The sequence below is a fragment of the Solanum lycopersicum genome, chromosome 7 (assembly GCF_036512215.1).
Source record: "Solanum lycopersicum chromosome 7, SLM_r2.1".
Lineage (NCBI taxonomy): Eukaryota > Viridiplantae > Streptophyta > Magnoliopsida > Solanales > Solanaceae > Solanum > Solanum lycopersicum.
Genome location: NC_090806.1, coordinates 57,792,235 through 57,818,645, shown reverse-complemented (window position 1 = coordinate 57,818,645; position 26,411 = coordinate 57,792,235). Strand labels below are relative to the sequence as shown.

Below are 26,411 nucleotides of genomic sequence, written 5' to 3'. Positions count from 1 at the left end.
TATTAGCACAAGTTAAAATATTGATTTATGAAGAAATTATATCTAGATATATAAGTAATATATACAAGATAAAATTTAATTCGGATATACAAGTATAGTTGTATCCAAGGTATTCATTTTTGTGTTTAACAATAATGTATTGTATTCTACATTGGTGTATTCATTTTTTGTTTAACAAATAGTGTATCTAATGTCATGTTGTTCACCTATTCAAACTCGAAATACTCAACCTTCATTCACAAATTCAACAATTTGCTTACAACAATAACTTGAATTAACAAAAGAAAAGCATATAAATGCCTTTACGGCGATAAAATAAGAAATATGGAGACATCAAGAAAATTGAGTATGATGTATCACAATTTTTATTGAACTGATAAAGAATAAAGAATATGATTTGATATGTCTTTATATTAGTATTTTTTAGTTATAAAGTTAATTATGGGAAGTTGCTCATTGTATGGACGTAATGTAAGAATAGTGGGTTATATTTAGAGTCAACTCCTTTTTAGTTTGTTGTACTTAAAGATGTATTAATGTATAAATAAATAAATAAACTATATAAAAATACGGCATAAAAGTTACATAAATTATAGTCATTTATTGTAAATAACATACTTATAGGTATTGATATTCATTAACCCTATAAATATAGTTATTTTTGTAAGTTGCTCTTTTTTTAATTCTTTTAGAAGCCTCTTTTGATGGGGCAGATAGTTTAATATAACCAAAGTCTTCACAAAAACTTCCTAGTTTCTTTTTGTGATATTTTACTATTTCTTTTAGTTGATTTTTAAGTTTCATATTTGTACAAAATTCTAATCTAGTAATATTTATAAAACTTATGAGATCACCACAGGTTAATTGATTATAAGAAAATTTTCCTTGAAACCTATCTTTTAATTTTGTCCTAGCCTTTTCAGCAAACAGTGTTAGTAAACCACTAATAGATTTTTTTTTCCAATACTTATGATTGCAGTCTCTGCGAATCATAACTTTGTTTATGAAGACATCTTTATACCACCTAAAATCATATAATTTTGGACAAGACAGATTAGATAATATGTCTAAACTTCTATCTTGAAAGAATTGAGGTTCACCTATAAAGTGTTTGACTATATTATAAATTAAGCTGACAATGACGTATTCTAAAATTTGACTTTCTATAGTTTATCCTCCAAGCTCAGTTTTAATTATAGGGATAATAATAGTTGCATTTACTACCTTTTCCCTATTATCTTTGGTGAGATAGTTGTTCCACCATCTTTTTAATGTGCTAATAAATTTGGCAATAATTAAAGTAGTAGCTTGTTTATCAGATAAGTTTTTTATTTTATATGTCGTAATGGCCATATCTATTTCATGTAATTTATTATATGTTTGATGTTATACGAGTCCAACAATATTTCATTCCACAATCTCGCTTTCAAAGTGTGAAGTATGAGATAGAAATTCGTTTTCTCCATACTACATATCTGAAAAGGAAGATCTCTTGTAATAATATTTTTTCATAGAATAATTAGAACCTAATTTATTAATTTGATTATCATTATTTTTGGACAATGTATTTATGGCCTTGGATTTTAGCTTCTCATCAATTATTCCTATAAGTTCATCAGTAATTTCAAGTTTCTCTTGAAAGTTAGGAAATTTATCTTTGGAAAGTTTAGGTAATTTAAATATTGGGTGAGTTTTTAAATATTTATTTTTACCCTTATAGAAAGAGCTTGGTTTATGCTTAATATCTGATTTATTATTAGCTTTTAGAATTAGATAAGATACTATGTAACGATGTTACTCTCATCTTTTGACATAGTATTTACATAGGATTATGTCCTGGAACTCGGTTCGTCCCCTCCATTGGTATTAGAGTCAAGTTGGCTGGGAAGGGTATGAGTAGGAGCGACTAAGTTCCTACGCTGTCCTTGGGCGGACAGCTTCGAAACTTAGGTTACGGTTGGGGTGATAAGTTCGGAATTTGATAGTTGTTCTTCTTCGATTATGTTCTTATTTTTATTCCTTGAAGTGGGGTAACCGGATAATTTCCGATTTAGACATCGGCAAGGTCATACTTTTCCGTTGAATTAGCTTAGATTGTGTGTGTCATAGAGCCAAATCCAAGAGTGTTTCTGTCGCCAAGCCGAATCCGGAATAAAATCAAAGAAGGTCAGCAAAAAAAGGTAACAACAATTACTACACAAAGAATTTAGTTTCTGGTAGTAATCCTTAAAGTAGACATTTAAGCCCAAGGATGACGTTCTTCTCCCCACTAGAGTTTCCTTAATTTGAATTGAATTCACCTACACATCAAAATATTTTAAATAGTATGAACATATCTGCCACCTCTAATAAAATTGCAAAAATTGAAAATGATCTACAAAATTAGATATTTCAAAAGAACACTTTAAAAAGGTTTATAAAACAGGACACTTTGATTTTATTAAAAATTATAATATTAAGACTTTTGAGTCTACCATTGCTATAGATAAAAATATTGAGACTATTAAATTATTAGTAACTAACGATATTAATAGATATAAGAGAAATTATAAATTTCTTCACATAGGACTTGTTTAGGTAGCAGTCAAACCATTATATAGATTAGGTTTATATGTACCCATATGTCTTCTTTTAAGAGATATAGGTTATTAAATTTTGATGATTCATTATTAGCAGTACTACTAAGTAACCTTGTGAATGACCCAGTATACTTTAATTGTTATCCTAATTATTCAATAGATATTAATGATTAAAACGTAATTGATACATTAAGATTAAATGTTAAAACTAAAAATATGAATAGTAAAGCTAATACTAGAGAAATAGCCATAATATATAAGGTATATCATAGATTAAATTAAAACTATCTTAGCCTCTAGGGCTAATACGATAAGTAATAATGAGTTACCATATTCATGGAAGCAAATCATAACCATAATAACATCTTTTTTTCAAAGATGATAATATGCTCTTAAATATTTTTTTAATAGTCTAGATCTTCGATATGTTTAATTTATCAAAGAAAACTTCTTTATTATTGCTGTTAATGACATTGATGGAGTGATTTTGGTAGGAGTAAAATACACCCTTACATGAATTATTATTTTCAGAACTATCTTTCATATTAAGTTGGTCATCTCTTCTAGAATTCCTTTTGGAACTAGTGTGATTTTTTATCAAGAATTGGGTATAATTTATTTAAAATATTATCTTCTAGTTCTTATGAGTGTATTGTAACAGATACTGAGTTAGTGAAGATTGAACATAAATTAGCAGATAACAATGATCCAAATAGTATTCAATTTTCAAGATTCACAATTAAAAGACTATTAAGTCCTTTTGAGTGGTTTGTGGATCATCTACACACCCCCATACCATTATCATCTTCTTATCGTCCCTAGATGTATAATTGATATGATTACAAGGTGGCTTGGTAAAGACACTATCCAATTATTCTCCGCAACAGGGGAAAAGGTTAAAATAAATTATAAACTCAGAAACTCTTACATATGCAATAATGAAATTAGTTTCATAAATAATTTCATGATAATCAAAGACATAAATGAAGAAATTATATTAGGTATTCCTTTCATCACTCAAATAAAACCTTATACATTTCAATTAGATGATATCCATACCAGAGTGCTAGGAAAGAATCCTACCTAAATACTATGTCAAAATATGAAAATAATTTCATAAATGATAAAAATATCTTTGAAATAAATTCACTTTCACATCAAGAAAATATTACAATAAAGGTTATAAACTTTCTCCTCCTCCTAGAATTATTTAGTATTAGGAGTTACCCTCTTTTAATAAATAAATAATTTAAACAACGACTGCTACGCAACCATAGATTTTCCATTAAAAAAATTATTTATATTATCAATTTGCAAATAAAGGGGAAAAATCTCCAAAATTTTTGAAAAGAATATTCTAGGAATTAATGAGACATTTAAATGATAATTGCAACGCTACTCAGTATATTTTTCATAAAAATAATACATTTTCTAGATGGAAAATTTATTATACAACTTTGTTTTTCAAATAAAGGGGTAAAATCTCTCAAAAATTTTAATAAAAGATTTTTCAGGGTCAGGAATAAGACTTTTAACAACGTTCAAACCTGAAGAAAAAATCTTTGAAACTTGATAAAATTTTTAGAGACTTACTATAATATAAGGCTTCACCAATAATCAATTTTATTCCTCCGATAAGTATTGAGTTAACCTTTCTGGAGCTTTTATTTAATTTTGTACTATCAGATATTGTATTAACATTAGCTTCCTTCATAATTACAGAAGAAAAATAGTTCTTATATTTTAAAATAGTGTGTGTTGTGGAATGATAATCATTTGATGAATGTCTTTAAAACTTAATAAACTTTAGAGACTTGTTGTAATATAAACTTCACCAACTATCAATTTTGTTCCTACGGTAAGTATTGAGTTAGCCTTTATGGTGCTTTCATTTAATTTGTATTACCAATATTATATTAGCATTAGCTTCCTTCACAATTAAAGAAAAAAAATATTTCTTATATTTTAAAATATATAGTGTATGTTGTGGAACTATCTATGAAGTATGTATTGTCATAATTTATTTTGGATCCAATTGATGATATGAGACTATTCATATTCTTTGTAACAATAAAAAATATACTATAATAATATGAGAAGCTAGAAATATAAGAAATTTTAAGAGGCTACACTAAAAACAAAGAAATTAGCAAGACATAGTGATTTAGGAAAGAAGAACTACATAGTTGCAAACATGAAAGAAAATAAAAATTGTTTTTTGTAATCTTGTCCTCTATTAAGGTGATCAGTGTAGTATCTCCACATACACTAAAAACCTCTATAAATTAATATAGGTGGGATCATGATATTTATTATTTTATAGAGATATTATTTAATTGATGAATTAATATTTATTAACTTATAGAATGATTTGAGATTTGATAAAGGTTAATTTTAATTATTACAAAATCATTTCATCTTACTAATTTATATATCATATTTATTAATTTTAACATAAAAATATTATACATAAAATACAACGAATATATCAAAGTCATTACATCTTATTAATTTCAACCTTGTGATGTTGTGTTGATAAAAGCTTTCAAGATGGTTCATCAAACAAATTTTATAGTAGGATATTAGAAGGCTAGAAATGGGACAAACTGATTCATCAAATATCAATGTTTAGGATGCTACCAATTTTACAATCTCTATTTGAACAACAAATGTTCAACAAGACAATTGCAAATTATTTTTGACATAGTAAAACTTCATTCAGAATGCAATCCCTGAGAATTTAAAATTATTGCATTATCCGAGTGAAAATGATACATGTTCAGAGATCAAGAGTTTAGAAGAAATTGTGAATACCATCTGAAAAAATAATGTTGATGATGAAATTGGAGATGATATTATATCTTTGTAACCAGTTATACGTAAGAAAACACTTATCACATCTAGGACTCTTTACAATTTCATGATGCAGTTCAAAAGGACAACACTGATGCTCTTGGATGCAATAAGAAAAATTATAGATGAGCTTCAACTAGATTTAAATTTTAAGAAATCAGAACACAATAGAATCATATTTCACTAAATAATCTTAATTACTAGCACTTTTAAAGAATTATTAATTTAAGATATTAATGGGACCATATATTTATATAGGGGTCTTCTCAAAATATATTATTTTATTATCTTATCGAAGTTGATGATTTTTTTCATTGACCCAAGTTGAGACCAGAGAAAAATATTATTTTAGAGAGATTATTAATTTATCGAGTATTAATTATACATGTTTTACTGTAATTCAATATGCAACTTACTTTATGAATAATACAATTACGCTCAGTCTCAATTTTAAGATCTTGAAATCGAAAGTGTATTCACTCATATCAAGCTTTCGATAATAATGTAGGCTTTAGGTGGTCATGTCGATCCTTTAAATTAATTCTAATTCTACCGGATCTTTCACAATTAATATTTAGTTTTAGTTCTTTATGGAGATGATGACGAAGAAAAATAATGGCTTTCGCTTTATCTTGACTTGATGTTTTATTTCATTGTTTAGTAGTATCTCTAACACCTTAAGCGTCAAGGTGAATTTTAGCATTAAGAACCCATCTCTAAAACCTTTAGCGTCAAGGTGAATTTCAGCATTAAGAACCCATGACAAGTAGTTATTTTCGATAATATCAAATCTCACAGATTCAAACTTTGATAAATTTGACACGATGAAAACTAAATAAAAAGAATAAATTAGAAATAACAAAGATAACTAGTACTAAATTTCTTAAGCAAATAAATTTAAGTAAATCCTTAAGATATAATCATACAAAACAAGTTGGTTATTAATTAATGTAATTATAAAAATAATGACAATACTTGATACTAAGATTTGATTAAACAATAGTCCTATTATTAGGTACAAAAAATTAGTCATATGAATAAAAATTTAAGTAGTATCACAAGATTTTCAAGAAATAAATTACGATGACATTATTATTATTATTATTATTATCATTATTATTATTATTATTATTATTATTACAATACCGGAAAAGGGTTAAATATATTCCTAAATTATAGAAAAAGATATTAAATACCTTCATCACCTTCTGGTGTAAAAATACCCTTTCTTTCAATTTTTTAATTTTAATATATAAAAAATTTAACGTGCTAATCCAACTTCATTTAAATCATAGTTCCTAACAGATAGTTGTATGAATAAGAAAGAAAAAAAATACATATATGAGAGAACGATCAAAAAATTGATGAAGAACTTACCTAAAATTGAAACAACAGAAGACTAAACAAACTTGATATATCAGGAAGATGAACTATTTGTTGAGAAGAGAAGATGAAGAGTTATATGAAGGTATGATGGAAATTTCTCGATTTAAGATATTTTATAATTGTGTGTTTAATATTCAGCCACATGGAAGGAATTTAATGAACAAGTAAAATATTATAATTTATATATAAAAAATAAATTAAATATCAAGAAAATGACAATTATATACTTTAACATTACATTAATTTCAATTTCATTCTTCAATAAGAAATAATGAAAATCGAGAGAAAGAAAATTAATGGACAAAACATGAAAGCAGAACAACAACAGTAGCAGATATTATCTTGATCCATAAAATTGAAAATCTTGAACACTATCCAAAGAAGATTAGGAAATTATTGAGAGAGAAAATTAATTCATTTCTGAAGTACCGGATGAAAAATCAACGAGAACATAGAAAAGAGAGCTGTGTAGAATAATAACCACAGTATCTATGAATTTTAGTTATTAAATTGAAAAATTTAATCTTTAGACAAGAGCTGACCTAAGTGTAATGACCTACAAGTATCCCTTAGAAGTTAGAGCACTCTTGATTCGCCACACGACGTACTTGACCTAACAGCGGTCTTGCAAAAACCTCTTAGCTATCATTCATTCCATAAATACGAAAAGTAATGCGGAATTAAAACTTTTCACAACATTATAACAGAAAACTCTTTATAAAAGTAAGGGACAAGTCTCGTCATCACAAGCAAACTAAAAGACATATCTTAATATTTTAGGGTCACGACCCTTTACATTGAATGAAAAGACTAAGTCTTAACTTAAAGAAAATGCTAAAAGAAACATAGATTATGTCCTCGAACATATGAGGACATACCAATCTTGAGAGAAACAACTTCCCAAGCTTTGCCTTCTAAGAACCTTTATTTACCTTCCACCCAAACATTGTACTAAGTATGACATTATGCAAAATCGTGCTAAAAGAGAACATTTTAGTTGAAACATACTTCCAATGCTATTTTGATAAAATCTTCATGAATTAACTTTACAAAACATCATATAAGTCACCATGTATCATATAAAGTAACACTTTCATAAATCTCAACATTTAGTCACACCTTACAGTAAACCATTTATCATATAAATTTTCCTATTCAAAGTTATCCTAAGACTCACCTAGGTAAAACATGAAGAGACCGCTCATACAACCTCTTTAATACACACCTAAGTGATCCTTAAGGCTACCAAGGATAAGCATACTTCATTACTACTCAACAAGTCAATATTCATTTACTAAAGACACTTAGAAGAATCATACTTGCATTTAAGAACTTCACATAAAAACCATACTCTAAGACAACCCCCAAGTTACACTTAGTGCAATGTGAAAGTACATCCAATACTACTACTCCCACCTTAGCGCTTATTGAGAAATCACTTAGACTAGGCACATCATATTCACCATATGCATAACTTTCATCATATAAGACATTATATCAACATACTTCATTAACCTTAGACATATAGTCAACATGCTTCATTTCATAGATTCAACTTACTTCATTAACATCATATAGTGACCCATCCATACATTCTCATAAAGGACAACCACGACTCCCTCCAAATGTCCACTTTTGCAATTGATAGATAGCATCTCATTCCACCACCTACCCTAAGTAGTACACCCTTAAGAAGACTTGGTTCATATCATTCATTTGTGGGGATAGATTTAACCAACATAGACCGTGAGATCTAGACATGGAATCCTGATATTGACCCCTACAAGATGAGGGATCCATACTTGCCTAAGGTAGGGTCATATTCTTAGATTTTTCATGGATTTTAAATAGATATACTTATGTGGACGCATAGTTAAGGGATAAGGAGATTGCTACTAAGTAACTCATTCTCTACTAGTGAGGAATACTAATCTCAAAAGGTACATTGGATACAACATCTCAACTCACGAAGTGTACCCACCCTTTCTTCAAATCCTCTCGTACTAAGCATAACTCCCCCACTGAGTCTTAAACATTCATACACTATAGGTTAAGGGATAACTACTAGTACCACATCTCAACTAACGAAGAGTACTTATCCCTAGAGTTTACTTTTGAATACCACATCTTAATTCACAAAGGGTATTCAACCTCCAACCTATCTTGGAAAGCTCATTTGGAAGAGTGAGGTCACTATTAAATACTTCATATCAGTTCACGAAGAGTGTTCACCCCAAAATCCCTCTTTTCATACTCTAGGAATAGTAAGAATGGTCTACACACTTCATCTCTACTCACGAAAAGTGTCTACCCTACAATCACGCATTTACATTCATTAGAGTCTCATTGAGAAAACCTTTTGATAGACTCCCATTCATACATTTATATTAACTTCTTTCATTCAATCATTCATTCATTCTAGGTATGTGTGAGAGAGTACATGTTAGAACACCTTTCACATAACCCTTATCATGCATGACCTTAACATTTTAGACATAGATCATATTACGTTCATCATAATTTTCACAATATCATGCTTCACATATACACATTCTTCATTCAGACATTAGTATCATCAAGACACACAATCTCAACTTCATAAGACTTCACATGCGTATTCATCATAACTTCACTTAACTTCACTTCATATTAATTGCCATCAAGGCCATATACTTCAAGTAAACACCACCACGATAAGTGTAACATACCACTCAACATAAATTCAATTAGAACTAAGCAATTATAGGACGGCTTACCCTTCATCCAAGCCTTCACCACCTCTTCTCAATTTCTCCAAAAATTCATCATAATATAGCATTTAAGATGTTCATCAAACCCAATTCATGAGTCAAAAATTGAGAATTTGCATGAGCATGGGTTCATTGAGTTTTTGACTTTAAAATCATCAACTAACATCAATAATATCATAATATATCCATTAAAACGTTTTCATGAAAGAACTCATACGTAGAATTCAAAATAGAAGAATTTAGGACTTTGAAACCTTTTTTGAAAAGTCTTTGGATTGGCTCCTTGAATGAAATAAGAATTAAATATGTACTATCATACATTTATTGATGAAAATTCCATGAAATTGGTGAAGAAATCATCCAAGAAATTCAATTCAAGCTCTACCTTGAATTCTAGCTTCAATAATGTTTTTGGAGGGTCTTTCTTGAGAGAGAGGTTTTGATTTTTGAAAAGTGAAGACTAACATAGGTTCTAACTTTATAAACTAACATAAAATACCTAAAAACCCTTGAAACAATCGACCACAAATTAATTAGGATGTGGGGGAATTTCCCAATTCACCCCTCACTAGGCCGATTTGTAGGCAGTGTGGCAGACATCAAATGACGACACCATGCACGGGGCGGCGTCTGATCGACGGCCTGTCCCGCATGGTCGTCGTTTGATTCACAGACCGCATTTTGAGGGGCTATCTTCCCACCACTAAGTTTGGAGCTATGCCCCAAGACGACGAGGCGTCGTTTGTGAGTCATCATTTTGGACTGAATTTGGCAGTTTTCTTGCCAAGTCTTGGGTCCTACTCAAGGACCCTTGGCGTGGTCTTTGGGGAGTATTACGCCAATGTTAAACCCCTAAACATTCTCACCTAGTTCTTAGGGTCCTCCCATACAATCTGGACTCAAAACAACTCATGAAACATGCCAAGGCAACTAGAACACATGCAAGCACATAAACGTCTAGTCGCCGAACGTCTTGGTCGTCCCTTGATGTTTGACTTCCAAACTTTTACTAAACTGACCTCAAACACTAAAATTCACTATTTTGACACATATTATCTCATGAAATATATGTTAAGCTCTAGTTAGACCTATTTCATTTTTTAAGTCATTACACTAAGATCGGAAACCCTGAAGTTAATGTGTAGGTCTTGCATTTAAGTTTGGATGAAAGAAAATTTTGGACAAGTGGGATAAGTCTTCAAACAAAAAGATGAAACAATAGAGTATTCTAGAAAGGCAAAAAAAAGCTAATCTTAGAAATTTGTCTTTGAACAAAAATGACGAATTTGCCCTTGAATTAGTGGAAATTTACTAAAATAGTCTTAATTGTCCTAATTTATCATGCTTCTATATAGAACAAACACCCTCTACCAATCAATCTCTGTCACACCCCTTTTTTCGCGCGGCGGCATAAGGGTTTTTCCAATTTAAGTGACGTTATTGATTAGGGGATTATTTTTTTTTAGAGTCGCCACTTGGAATTGAGTTACGGTGTTCCAAGTCACCTTATTTACATCCCTAATCAAAAGGAAGTTGACTCATTATTTAATGGTCTGCGAAATCAAAAATCGGGTAAGGAATTCTGTTGAACAAAGAGAAGGTATTAGGCACCCCTCGATCCCGTGGTTCTAGCACGGTCTCTTTATGGACATTCATGACTTAAACTAATTTATGAATATTGTATTATTAAGACAAATGTATTTACCCTCATTTTTTGATTTATATTAACATATTTAAAATCATCCAATTTTAGAAGCATGTCAAGTTTTTATACATTATTATTTTTTATTATTCTTTCAACATTTTGCTTATTTCTTAATTTCTCTTCTTTTTTTTAATTGTATTTTTGTTTTATTTTTACATTGATTTTCTTCTTCTTCTTTTTTTACCCTTTTTAATTGTTTTTTTTATGATAATAATAAAATATTTCACATATTTTTAACACTATACTTTTTGTATCTTTTCATTTTTAAAGTATTTTTTTTTTACTTTTTCGTGTACATTTTTTACATTTTTTTATTATATATTTATTTTTTATTTTTTATTATTCTTTTTCTAATTCGAACATTCCTTCTTCACTACTTTTCTTTTCTTTTCTTATTCACGTATTCTACCTCTTTTCCTTATTCCATTTTTATTGTTATTATTTTTTTTTAATCTTTTTTCTTTGAATTTATTATCCTCTCCTAACAAGTTTATTATTATTATTTTTTATAGAATCTAAAAATAATAATGTAAGACAACACACATAATATAATATAAAATATAATTTAATACATTTCTAAACATAACCAAACAAAAAATTCATTCAAATTAGTAAGACATGAAAATAAAAATTTGGATAACTATACATATTATCATTAGAATTATAATAACTACACATATTATCATTAAAAACTAAACATGAAAAATAAGAATAGACTTAGACAATAATTTTACTTAGGCATGAAATAAACTATGAATTATTTAATATGAAATAAACTACGGTTTGTTATAGCAATTTCACACAAAATAAAACTATATAAAGGATATAAACATAAAGTTGATATTAAATATTTGAACAAACTTCATATAAAACATAACGCTTTAACCACATGTGAAATTTGACAACTTTAATATATTGTAATCAGTGCTTGTATAAACATGATATTAAATTATATAAAAAAATAATAAAAAATGGTACCTCTGGCGAAAATTCCACCAAAAGAAAACAATTCGAATAAGGAACCGCGAACTTGAAACCACGAAGTGAACCTCAAAACTCAACCTTTGTTTGTGACTTTTTAAAAAAAGTAAAAAGATGAGAATAATATTTTCTACATGTGTGTTGCTTTCCCTTTTTCTTGATTTCTCCTCTCTTTTCCTTTTTTTTTCGTGTGCTTTTTCTTTGTTTTTCCTGTTTGTTCTTTTTTTCTTCTTCTTTCTGATGTTTTTTTTTCTCTCGTGTGTGTCTTTTTTTTTTGCTCTTTTCTTTCTTTCTTCCCTTTTTTTTTTTAATGTTTGTGTGTATGTATATAGGTGGTAAGTGGGGAGTGTTGTGTGTGAGTTGAGTGAGGTGTGGGAGTGGGGTCATGGGATCGTGGGGGAGTGTTGGAGGTTTATTTTTTAAAAAAAATAAATAAATAAATAAATATATATATATATATATATATATATATCTTTTTTCTCTTTTTTTAACAATCGAAATAAACTTATCTAATAAAAATTATATTTATGTTATTTATTTTTATATCTTTTAAATAAACTTAATGAAAATAATAAAAAGTCAAAATATATTTAATTTAGATTGATAAAATTATTTATGCTCTAAATATTGGTGTTAAACTTAAATTCGGTCAAAAATTACGTGTCTACAATCTCTGAGCTCAAATGAATGAGATAACTTTGTTAGGATAAAAACCACTAGCACCCGTCCACTCACATCTCAGGACACCCAATATCGCTAAGGTAAGAGTCTTAACATAGCAATAAAGAATAGCATGATGCGAATAAACTCAATCCTTACCTAAGATAATATAAAAATCTACAATCTCTAGCATGATCAATTCTACCCAATTATCATACTCGAACAAAGAAATAAAACAAAATCGATGCACTTGATCACCTACTAAGAATTCACCCACTAGTTTAGAAACATGAATAAGCACAAACATACAATCATACATCATATCAAATTTGACAAAATTATAAGTAGAAACAAACGAGAAAGTAGATCCTAGATCAAACCATACAAATGCAAGTCAGTGGCAAACTAAGACAACATCTGTAATAACAAGATCAGAGCACTCGGGCTTAGGCCTCCTTGAAAAATCATAATAATTGGCCCACTCGTCCACGTACAGTCTGAGTAAAAACCCCGACCTCCATTATGTGGAGCTATAGCATCCCTATGAAAAGTTAACCCTCTCACAAACCTGCAAACTTTCTCTGCCTCATTTGGAATAATAGTCATGGCATGCCTAGTAGTTCACAAAAAAGAGCTTCATACTTAGTAACAAATAAACTATCATGAGTCAAACTCTCAAACCATAATTGATTTTCCTCTTTCATTCTCCACGGGATGAACGTTTTTGGAAAGTACTAAAAAACTTATCCCACTCTGTCGAAGGATCTCCAACTGATCTAGACCTCACATAAGTCCTTTATCACTCTTTGGTGGGTCCACAAAGCTGAAGTGCAACAAAATACACAACACGAAAACCCACCATATCTAATGCCTAATGGCAAAAAATCAAGAATTCATGAGCATTCTCACTCTTACCACTCTGAAATTGTGATGGTTTCATCCTTTGAAATCTCTCATAATAGTGCTAGTCAACTTATGTTCGAATAAACTCAGGAGTAATTTGCTTACTAATAGCCGGTACAGGAACTACTGGTGGTTGACCCACCTAATCATGAATACCCAAACTTGTTGTTGACCTACAGTCTGCGCCCCTACCTTCGTCTGAAAAAATTATTTTATTAGATACTAAAATAGAGAAAAGAATAAATAAAATAATTTAGTTTAGTGAAAATTTGATTGATTTGAATCCGAATCGGTTATATAACTTATTACTTAATCTGTTTCGACCCATCCTAATTTGGATTAGATTGGATTATATTGGGTCTTGACTCGTTAAAACTCGTATAAATTTAAGTCAATTCGTCCAACTATCACCCTTAGACATAGGTAGTAGATGAAAGAAGTAAGAAGATTGGAAGAAAAGAGAAGAAGGGAAATGTAAAGCGACTAAAAGAGAGTCAGCAAGGATAACTTTTATTTTCCTATAACTTGTTAATACTTTGGACCTAAAATGTATTTTGGATAAAATGTAGCAAAGTTGGCTTGGTGTAATATTTGACATCCATAGTGTATTATATTTTCTAAATTTAAATTTTGAATTCATTTTCGTTGTAGCTAGTTTCGTCATTCACAAATTTTGAGTTTGCCTCTGTCATGAGCCGCATGTATACCCTAGAAGTTAGGGAATTCTTAGGCCACAAGACGGCGTACTTGACCTCTTGGAGGTCTTGTACAAGCCTCCTAGACATCTTTCATTGCATAAATACTAAAAGTAGTGCAAAATTAAAACTTTTCTTTCAAAACGTAATGCGGAAGTCATTTCAAAAAACGTCTAACATATGTCTCAAAAACCATCTACGACATCATGAGTACAATAGTCTTGGGTCACGGCCCATAAAAGTCTAAAATTGAGAGAATATAAACGACAACATAGTAGTGACGCCCTCGGATGCTATGAGGACTCACCAATCTTCATTCCTTGCAAGCCTTGGAAACTCTACCCTTGAAAGTAACTCAATATTCTCAAGACCCTACATGGACAACATATAGGCAATTTGCATTAGTACGATATGTACTAAGTATGAAAACTATAATCCAAACATAACATATTTCAAAGGGTTAGTCAATAATAGACATAATTATAAGAGATGAAAGAATAATCATAACATGAATAACATAAGCATAATAAAGCATCATAAAGTCATATAAGAGTTCATGCTAAAATCATTGTCTTTCTTACTCAAATGAACTACCTCACAAGCCACCTCCAAGTATACTAGTGCAAGGCTAAGGTAGCATCCCATACAACTACCAAAGCTAATTACATCTCTTTGGTCATCCTTGATCATAGTCCATTTTCATAATTAAGACTAAGTTCATCATATCATATGAGCAATATTCCCTTAGGACACCCCAAAGTATACTTGTGCAATGCATGTGAAGCATCCCATACTACCTTACAGACTAAGCATATCCTGAAGTCACCTAATCTTATTTCATCAAGTCTCTAGTAGCCCTACTTAATACTAAAGAGTAATATACTCTTATGATTTCCTCAAAACATGCTTGGGCAATGTACATAAGGTAGCTCATACTACCTCACATACAAAGCCTGTCTTGAAGTTATCCTTAACATGTTCACCCTCCATAGCCCTATCATTACTTAACTTTATTTATTAAGATTCTCTCTTCTTTAGTCTACTTTACTAGGAAAGGCAACTCAAGTCCAATCCTATATTCAGTATTTTCTTCTTTAATGACCCTAGGTTATACATGTTCAATGCACTTATGATGCCCCATAACACCACTCATGCAAGTTACTACTTTTGGATCTTTTTCTATTACTTCTTACTTTGGAGTCTAGCCCCTATATTTATCTTTTGAACACTATGAATACTTCTTTATGTATGTCTAAGTTCCTTAATCATATGGATCCTGCGAGATACTTTTTAAGGTATGTCTTGATCCCTTAATAATCATGAACACTACGAGATACCCATTGGGCATGTCTAAATTCATTCACACATTATGAACACTATGAGATACCCCTTGGGCATGTCTAAATTTATTCACACATTATGAACACTAGGAGATACCCCTTGGGCATGTCTAAGTTCACTCATTGCTTATGAACACTACGAGATGCTTCTCAAGCATGTCTAGTTTTATAGTATATAGAGATATCTACTAGGATACCTTGACTCTACTACGTGAAGGACTCCTGCCTCATGAGACCTACTTGGATATTCATCACAACTACTAGGTGTGTCTCTCCTTTCTACTTGGAGTCCAGACCCTTCTAGACCATCCATATCACTTTGCATATCCACTTGGAGTCAATCATATACTCCAAGGTTTACTTGTCAAGCTCTGCTCAACCTTTTCTCATTGAGGGATGTCCTTGACAATCTCCATGCTCAAGTGAATTCTATCACTTTCAATCAACCATCCTAAATCTTCAGCCAACACAATCATCCTAAGGTTCATTATTCATCAATTCATTATATCTTCATTCATGTGTAAATTATAGAGTCTTCTAGCCTTAGCTTTTTTCACATTCTTCCAAACTAGGTGAATAATGTCATACTTTCTTCTTTAGGGGTCAATTCAATCAAGACCAATCTTAATTCATTAAATATAGTTCAATTCATTCTTAGGTGATTCAATCATGACCAATTAATATAGAATAAAATCAATTTATGAAGAATTAATACAAAACCTTCATCTAGTCTCTAATGGCCTAATATCACGATGATCACCTTCAAATTCAATTACCATATTAACCATGAAAACTCTATAAAAACAATATATAATCATCAATAAGCATCATTGAATTCTACCCACTAGATTGGGATCACAATTAAGCCTTACCCACAATGCAATCACAACCCTCTCTAGATTGGGGTTCTTTGGATTCACAATTGAAGGAGAAACTAAGGGAGATTCGTGGATGGAAGAATCCATGAATGAATAAGCTTCAAATACCTTAAATTAGATCCTGAAAACCCAGGTTTATTCCTTGATCATTTCGTCATAAAAGCTACTACAATTTCCCTTCTTCTTCAATGCTGGTTTTGGGAGAACTTTGGGAGAGAATGGTTTTGATTTGTTATTTCTTATTGGATATTGGGGTTTTGGCTTGGTAAAGGGGTTAAATAAGTCCTAAAAACCGTTTCTAACCGTCTCCCAAATTACCCAATTACCCCCACATCAATTTGACCCTTTTAGACAAGTACTTGACTTAAATTTTTTAAACTTCCATCAGGGAACAAGTCCACGACGTGGAGCTGCTCCCGCATGATTTTTGAAAATAAATTTTAGGAAAGTAGAGTCCGCGACGTAGAGGCATAATTTGGCCTTGGGAGGAACAAGTCCGCGACGCGGACATGTTCCTTTCACGTACAATTTATGCTGCCTTGGACAGCTTCATCGGCCCATGTTTGGGTCCTCCTCAAGGTTTCTTTGGCTGGTCTTCGGGGTGTCGTTCTTGAATGTTTTGAACCTTTACATGTCAAGAAATGCGTAGGAACCATCAAAATTTCACCCTCAAACAATACCCAAAACTCCACTACAAAACACTACGACACACTAGTTCAACTTCAACTAGTTTCCAGACGTACTAGATGTTTCACCTCCAAACTCTCGCAAACTTCACACACTGCTTCTAAACATTATAATTAGACATTTTAGAAACTTATAAGCTCACGACACACGTGTTAGGCCCTATCTACACCTAATTCATTTTTGGGTCCTTACAGCCTCTATTCGTTAAGTAGTTTTTTGATACTTAATCATTTTGAAAATATACTTTTAACAACTTATAATAAGGTACATAAGACTGTAATCTTTCTTTGTTAGAGTTTTCTGTTCTTGGGTACTCGTAGTTCAATAGGAAGAAGGATTACTTTTAATGTAAAGATATTGTAGATTTATGAGTAAAGAAGAAGAAGAAGAAGAAGAAGAAGAAGAAGTTATTCTAAAACTTGTGTAAGCCCATTGTTCATCTCCTATTTATAATAGTTGTGATATCTGATCACACTTTCTAATTCTAACAAACTTACAGGTATTCGTAACTAACTAGCTAACTAATTATTGAAAAGTTGGTTACACGAAAATAGTGGTTAGGGAACATATATAAGAACCAGGTTCACATATTTGATCCTTCTTGTTGTTCTCATTCTCAACAGATATTGACCATGATTTTTTTCACTTTTTCTAAGAGTTGAACTCTGAAATATACATTTGGCGATAATATTTTGGAATTTGACTTAAGTTGAAATTTTTCTCAAGAATTTCAAAAATAACAAAAATGTGTTTTTACTTTTTCACTCCAAATTTCTCACAAAAAAATAAATAAAAACTTTCAATTTATATTCATAACTAAACACAACTCTGATTTTCTAATATCATTTTTCATTTCAAAAGCAAATATACTTTTTTTAAAATTTGACAATGAAATATGGTAAAATGCCCACTTATCCTCTTTTATTTTCAATATTCATAACTACGCTAAAATATAAAACTATTTACTATTATTAATTTCTGCATTCTTTTTAAGGACATAATTGCTCATTTAAGTCGCCTATAGCATTTGAAAATATTTTTCTACACATGGGCTCATAAGCTCTTGCTTCACGAATATAAGAAGAGTAAAGAATCTAGGCTGACGAATAATTCTTTTTATGTTTATTTGATAAAAAAGAATCTCTAAAAAGAGTAAGTCTTTAATGTCTATTTGAAAAGTCACATGAAAAATAGAATTAGATGTAATTGAATCTAATTACATAATTTAATCGAATCATCATCAAGTTAAAAAATACTATACTTAAATATTATTTATAGAACACATATTTGTCAAATATTTACTTTCAATTTTTTATAATTAACTTTTATTAAAATTTCATTCTGCATATTGAACTATTTGCTATAGATGCAAGTTTCTGGCTTTGACAAGCAGGGTTGCTCCATACAATCAGCCCAAGATTCGATACCTCATATTTTGGGTCATTGGTACAAGTGCTCATATTTTGGATCATTGATACAAACGCTCATACTTTTGATTTTTGGTAAAACTATTTAATTATACAACATTATCATATTTATTAATTTTTCCTATAATTTTTTAGAAAAAAACATATTGTTTTACTAATTAATAATTTACAGTAGATTTAAAGTCAAACGATACACCTAATGACCTAAATATATGATTTTTTGCTTTCATATTCACTCTGAAATATAGATTCATAGAGAGAGACAAGTGAGAGAGTCTGTGTATCATATATATACATGTGAATCCAAAGTGGAATTCCTCCTTGCTTTCCCCTTTGACCTGTGCCAAGCTCCACTTTTGCTGTTGCCAGGTGGAATGATTCATTCAACCTCGGTTTCGGCAACCAAGACACCCTTATCTGTCGAATGAATCTTCAAATCATCATCACATAAGATAAATGTATTTGAAATACTACATATATACATTTTGAAATATAAATATAAAGGGAGAGATGAAAGCGAGATAAGAGAGGGCGCGAAAAGTCAAATACATGTAAGTCCACTTCAATACAATGTATTTAGATCAAATTGCACATAAATTAATCCTCATATTTTCAATGTACATATATCTGAATGAATCAGAAATATGTATCTTAAGTCTGAATACAAGTAAAATTTATAATATTGAATACTCGCGCGAAGAATTAAAAGCAATTTGCTTGAGATTTGTGTTGTTTGACCTTAATTTCCTCATGAAATCAAGAATGAGATTCAAATTGATTGCAAGAGAACAACATTTTTTTTTTGGCTTTAGGTTGTCCTAGGATCAAATAACTAATGATAGTATGTTTACTTATTCATTTTATTTTCTTCTCTATATCAACATGGCTATGTAAATAGCAAGGAAAAAATTATATGCATGGTATAACAATTATGTGCTTGTATTTACTATTCATAATTATATTTTAAGACATGATATACTTCTCTCTCTCTATATATATAGGGGATGATGTCTATTGTCTTATGACCAAGATGTCCTAATTTGAACAGCTATACAATTTTCTGTCATTTGAAAACACAAAAACGAAAATCACGTTTACCTCCCTATTCTATGTAATTTTGTGATGTCAAGGCAGTTGTGGACACCAAGTCTATCGCCACACCGATCATCAAATACGAGTTCGGGCACCATGTTTTACAAAAATAATTGATAATAAATAAATTTTATAGCTAAATATCGAAGTTTATAACTAATTCTATTTGGTGATTGAGTAGCTATACGGTTTTATCATAAAAGTTTATTAGCTACAAGCAACTTAATGATGAAACTCACGGGTAATTCTAATTTGTTTTTGTGTTTTTAGTGAGTTTAATAATGACGTATATTTGTAAAACTAGACCAAATACATGATAAAAGATGTTTCAACATTTATTTGTCAAAGACTTTTCTTCTATACTTATCCTTTTATGTTTTGTCCCTTTAATATTTCCATTTAAATAAAGTGGGATAAAGAGTTTATCTTTTCCCTTTCTTTTTATCAATTTTGGTGAGGCAAAGGATATGATTTGTCAATATCAACATATTTAGCTACAAGTATTGGACTAAGTGAAGAGTAGTGAGTAATTAATTACATCACAAGTCAAATATTCTTGGCCATAATTCAAAGTTCCTTGCTTTTAAGCACATGACTTTGAGATATTTTGATTACATATAGAATCATTTGTCCAAAATAATTAAGCACATGCATGTATGTCCTTACAATTGCTAAACATGAATGCCTATACTCCCCAATCTAATGCTAGTGTGTAGGGAACATTGTTAATCATATCATTAAGTGGATAATTGCAGAGAGAAATTAATATGAAATAAATGAAGAACTATACATCAAATCATTAAAGGTCGTTTGATTTGAAACTAAGTTATGCTATGATTAATAATTATATTGAGATTAGTTATTCTGAATTGGTTATCTTGATATTAGTATTTCTTTTTTGTTGACTGTTTTGTTTGTTATATTAAAAATAATATGCATTGCATAACTTTTAAGATGTTGTTTATTTACAAAACCCGCTAAGGAATCTCAAGGGCATGTTCGTCATTTTCATTGTTTTGTCCCACAATAACTAAGATTACTATAGAACCCATAAAAAAAACAAATTCTGAATCAGCGATTTATTTTTTTTAACACAAAATTAAAAAAGTGATGTTCGGTTGTGTTACAGGAAAATTAGCATAAACATACAGGACAGGACAATACTGTGTGAGTGTTTAGCAAATCCTGCAATGATTGGATTGTGTTGCTTATGTAATGGAGAATCAAATCACATTATAATCCAAAATAACAGTTAAAATAATGTATTTAATTAGATACCTATTGATAGTGATAAGAAACCCTGAGCATCAAATGATGGATGAATCAATTCTCCTATTTCCACCAACATGCCAAATCTTTTACTAAATATTTATAAATTGAAGTGTCACTGTATAATCTAGGAGGAATCTTAACATATATCTAATTCTTAATCTCCCCCAAGAACATGGTGATGATTACTGATGTATATGTCAGTAAAAAAATAATTCAGTGCATAAAATATAAAACATTCGTAGGATTCGAAGAAGGACCATACTTTAAAGAATGTGATGTACGTAGACAGTTTACCATGCAAACAATAGTGATCTATATATGTTGTGAACCCTTTAATTATGTAAATAAATATATTTTATGAATAGAAATATGTCGTTATTATTTATAAAAGACCATATACGTAGACTGTCTACCAGACTACCATGCAAGCATTAATGAGTTACATATGTTGTAAACCCTTTAATTTTGTAAATAAATGTATTTTATATTTAGAAATATATCATTATTGTTTATATTTATTTTAATTGTGTTTTGGGTTGAGAATGCATGCAAATACAAAATAAAAAAGAAAGCTTACAGTTTTAGACTTTTAGTCAAGAGGCAAACAAAATTTACGCGCGTAGTCGTAAGTGGCACAAATCTGTATTAGTGTATATTAAGTGTATACCAAGTATAATACTTATACAAACATGTATTCAATATAAATATAATACACATATAATAATTGTACAATCAGTATGTCATATATACAGAATGATTATGCATAATTATACCGTTCTTATATAGATTAATTTCTTTGTGTATATGATTATATCATCTCTGACTAGCTATATGACATCGCCTTGTAAACTATTATACATCTCATCAGCTAGTTAATTAATTAAATACGACTAAACAGTCAATTTTGTGTCTTTCTTTCTCTAAATACATGATATTAGCTGCCGTTGCCAGCTCATGTTTTCCTCCCAATGCATGTTCTTTAACTAAAAAATGGTTGGTGGACTATATAATTAAGCAACAAAATATAGCGCAATTAGCTTGACAAGTGACATTTTCATGAAAATGAAGTTCAAACATAGCTAAATATAGACATGTCGTAATGTATTTATGTCTATGTACAAAGCACAAAAAATAAAAATGTACGAAATAGAAATAAATAAGGAGATTATGTTACATAACACAACATCGATAAAAATAGAGATTTCCCACATGGGAGTTATGGGAGTTTTTTTTTTTTTTGCATTAAATTAAAAGGTTGACATGGAAGAATTTACATGCTTGTAATATAGGGAGAGTCCATGTGGTGCTCACATGGTTTTGCTCAAGAAGAGACGTGTGTTTCATTGTCAAGGCTTGAGAAATTTGACCATGAAGCATTACAACATTAATTTGTCATTATATATATATATATCTATAGAGTGTTAATGCATCGATTCAATCGATTAATATTTTTAAATTAATATTATATCAATGAAACTAAAAGACATTCAATACTTATGATTTGCTATTCAAAATCACTAGTATGATTAAGGATGTATTGTTAATTATAATGTTGAGTTATAAGTTTTTTATATAGGAAAAAAGTCTTATTCTAGTTATACTAGGATTTTATTACAATGCAAATAATTATATGAGTAGTATTGTGTTACAAGTCAAATATCTTATTCTAGTAGGCTCCTATAATATTCAGTCGCTTAGTCGTACATAACTTAGGATTTAGTAGTCTAGTTTTAGTATGACTCTAACTCAAACTCAAACTCGTCATCCTGCTTTGATGGACTTGTTCCTTCGACGTGTTCCGTCAGTCGTCAAGCTCCCTTCAACACTTCCCCTCCAGCTAGTGATTGGAGGAACTATAACTCCTAGCCTGCTGCGAAAATCAGAGAAAATCTATTTCGTCAAGACTTTGATATGAATATCAGCTAGCTGATCCTTAGACTTTAGAGTTTAGGGTTTAGGATTTAGAAAACTAAATAAAAAATTGTCCACTAACCACTTTCTTACGAACAAAATGATAGGCCATTTCAATACATTCTTGATTTCTTAATACTTACGTGATCTTACTCCATACCTGATGTCTTGTTACAGTCGAGATGTTGGAATTAATGTAGTATCGATAAAAGCATAATAGGTTTGACCGTTTAAGAATTAAAACTTTAGATGCTAATTATTGGGCGGCTTGTAGCTGTTTAATTTCATCACTCCGAGACAAAAAATTTAATGTTTTATTATTTTCGTTTAGTCAATTTTTTAAACAGGAAAAAATTAGTAAAAAGATTAAAGAGCTACTTGTGCTAAAGTTACTTGGTCCCATTGACAAACTTTAAGAGATGGTGGTCATATAATATACATTTATTTCCATAAAATAAACATTCTTTCTCTGAATATTGTTTATTCGACATAAAATGTGAAATGCTTTGTGTTGATATACATTGAACATTTTGGTGGCTATTAATTAACTATAACATAGAAATTAAATTTTATATTTTTGTAGAACTTAATTATCACCTCTCTTGTCTCTAGCAAAATTTTCAAGTATGAATGAAAAGTGATGAATATGCATTGTGTCTAACTATATACAATAAGATATTATTTTGTATGTCCCGTTGGTCTTCAACTGATCTTCTAGCTGTTTTTGCATAAATTTCCACCATATTAGAAAAACTGTAAGTAAATATTCATAATTATAGCCCCATTTAAGATGATGTCTCAATATAGGAGTATTGTCTCATATGGATTAGGAAGAGTTCTTTTTTGAATCCTAGCCAGCTCTACATAGGAGTTTTATTGAGGTTATTCTTGTATAACACTACTTATTCATATACACTATATATACATAAAAGTGTTGCATTCTACCTAGACTCAATCTTTACGTGATATTGGTCATCAATCATGTCCTCAGTACAAAGTATAACACACTCTGTGGATATATTGGTAAGGTAATAGATGATCCAAAGACATTGGATTGTAATTTCCCCAACAACTTAATATGTAATCATCGTAATATAAGTGTGAAATTATTTTATTTGACTTATTTTCCTCGCGTATATACGTCTTTTATTATCTATTTCAATTACCATATACTATAATATAATAAATTAAAGAAACCACACTCACATCCCATGACAATGACAATGACACTTTCTACTACATCATCTCATTTTTTTTCTGCTCTTTCGAACTCTCTCGATTCATTTTTAATTTTTATTTATTTATACAAACATCATTATCAAATTTTGTTTTACTAAAAGATGTACATAAGCTAGTGTCACTTTCATTGTTCGTCTGGAAAAAAAACTTGCTGTCAATTTATCGACATAATATTGTTTTTTGCTGCCCATAATTATTTCATCAATCTATAATTATTTCATCAAATTTATCTTTCGTATCCCATTAGAATTCTTCTCCACTAGCTCTACATATGCATGCACATAGTCACACAAAAAATTAAAATTTTCACTAAAAATTTAAAATATAAAAACGTAAACGCATAAAATAATAAAAAAAATTGATATATATAGTATCTATATAAAATAATTTTCTGCCTAAAAAAAAGGTTCATCAAAACCCCCTAGCCCCAACCTCCAAGCTGCATACTCATTATACTTTATTTATTTTTATATACTTCATCAGCTGACTTCATGATAATTAAGATAATAAAAGGTACTGGTGTAGAAAACAAATTTTAATTAATTAGGTACTTATAAAATAAAAAGGGCATATGTTGACAAATTCATTTAATTGTTTGATAAATCATGATTGGCCAAGAGTTGATTATCCAATAAAATTTTAGAAAATCAAAAGTTGATATATTCTCTATCTACCAAAAACAGTAGAAGAATTGAGTAGTTAGCACCTCCATATTTGACCTCATTCGAATTAAGCTACTACTATATAATAAAAAAAAATTATCCTAATTCTTCTTTCCAAATTTTTATTTCCTTAATTGTATATGTTCCTAACCCATTCTTTAAATATTAATTAAGATTAAAAAAAAATTAAGAAGTTGGACAAAAGTCTCTAGAATTATTTTTGCTCAACTTTTTAGCGGTTGCACATGTCTGTCGCTTTCGGTCACAATTTTTTTTTTCTTCATCATGAAATTATAAGAAAAACAAAACAAACCAAGAAAACCGTTTTTCATTATTTTTCATGGCTTTTTTAAAAAATACCAACAACTTTCTGATCCATAATAAATAATTTAAAGAAATAATTTGTGTGTCAAACAAGAGGGAATGTATCAAATTCTTAATAAAAATTGCTTGTTGCTAAATACTATAATTATCTTGAGAACTTGATAACCTAAAAATACAAGAATTTTGAATATATAAACTTTAAATTTTGACTTTATTCAATTAAATAACTATACTGATTTTTTAATTTACTACATTATGATATTCCAATTTTTCTCATGGATGATGGATATATACTTAATATGTTGTTAATAGAGAGGAAAATAGATTAAAGGTCTAGATATGGGACCCAACCACCGAAATTTAAGGGGTAAGATTTAATATTAATCATTTATATGTACATAGTCTAATAAACAAAAGTCGTGCTAGCAATTACTTTATTGAAATTCTAATTAGGTTAGATGCTGTTTAATTAATAAACAACAATTAATTCAAATCCAAAATGTAACGTGTCATGTTTATAAGAGGCTTAGTCTAAATTGACAAAATGTAAACACCATTAAAAGAAAGGGATATGAATACTTAATTATGTATGAAAAAAAAAATAAAAAACTCCCTCTTCCACTGAAAAAAGTAAATAAATATGTACAGGGTATGGAGTTTTCTGGCCCGTTTTAATAAATAATTACCCTTAGTCTATTTTGTCCTTTTCCCTTTATTGAAAAAAAAAGAACTTATTCAAATGGTGAAAGAATAATTATCATAGTCCATAACAATAGTATATAATTAGGCTTATCACGAAAACGACAGATTGATGTATGTACACATAAATAGAGACCAAAGAGGAACATAGAGAGCCATACCAACAAAATACATTACTAGTACTTATTTTCTTTGTTTTAATTTGATACAAAATTAAAAAATTAAAAATTTTATAATTTTAAATTAAAGGTATGTAGAATATATATCAAAATGTTTGTTAATTTTATGATCTTAAACATGTGAATGAAAAGTTAAAATTAAAAGGATTACCAAAAACAAAAACAAAATATTTTTTAACAAACTAAAAA

The 26,411-nt window shown here is 29.6% G+C and overlaps 1 long non-coding RNA gene across 1 annotated transcript; it reads right to left on the bottom strand.

Annotated features, from left to right (window-relative positions):
* Positions 1–18,850: 18,850 nt before the first annotated feature.
* Positions 18,851–26,411, bottom strand: LOC112941838 (uncharacterized). The gene is made up of 2 exons (XR_003247488.2): positions 19,943–26,411; positions 18,851–19,261 (listed from the first exon to the last, which is right to left on the bottom strand). It is a non-coding gene; the product is annotated as an uncharacterized lncRNA (long non-coding RNA).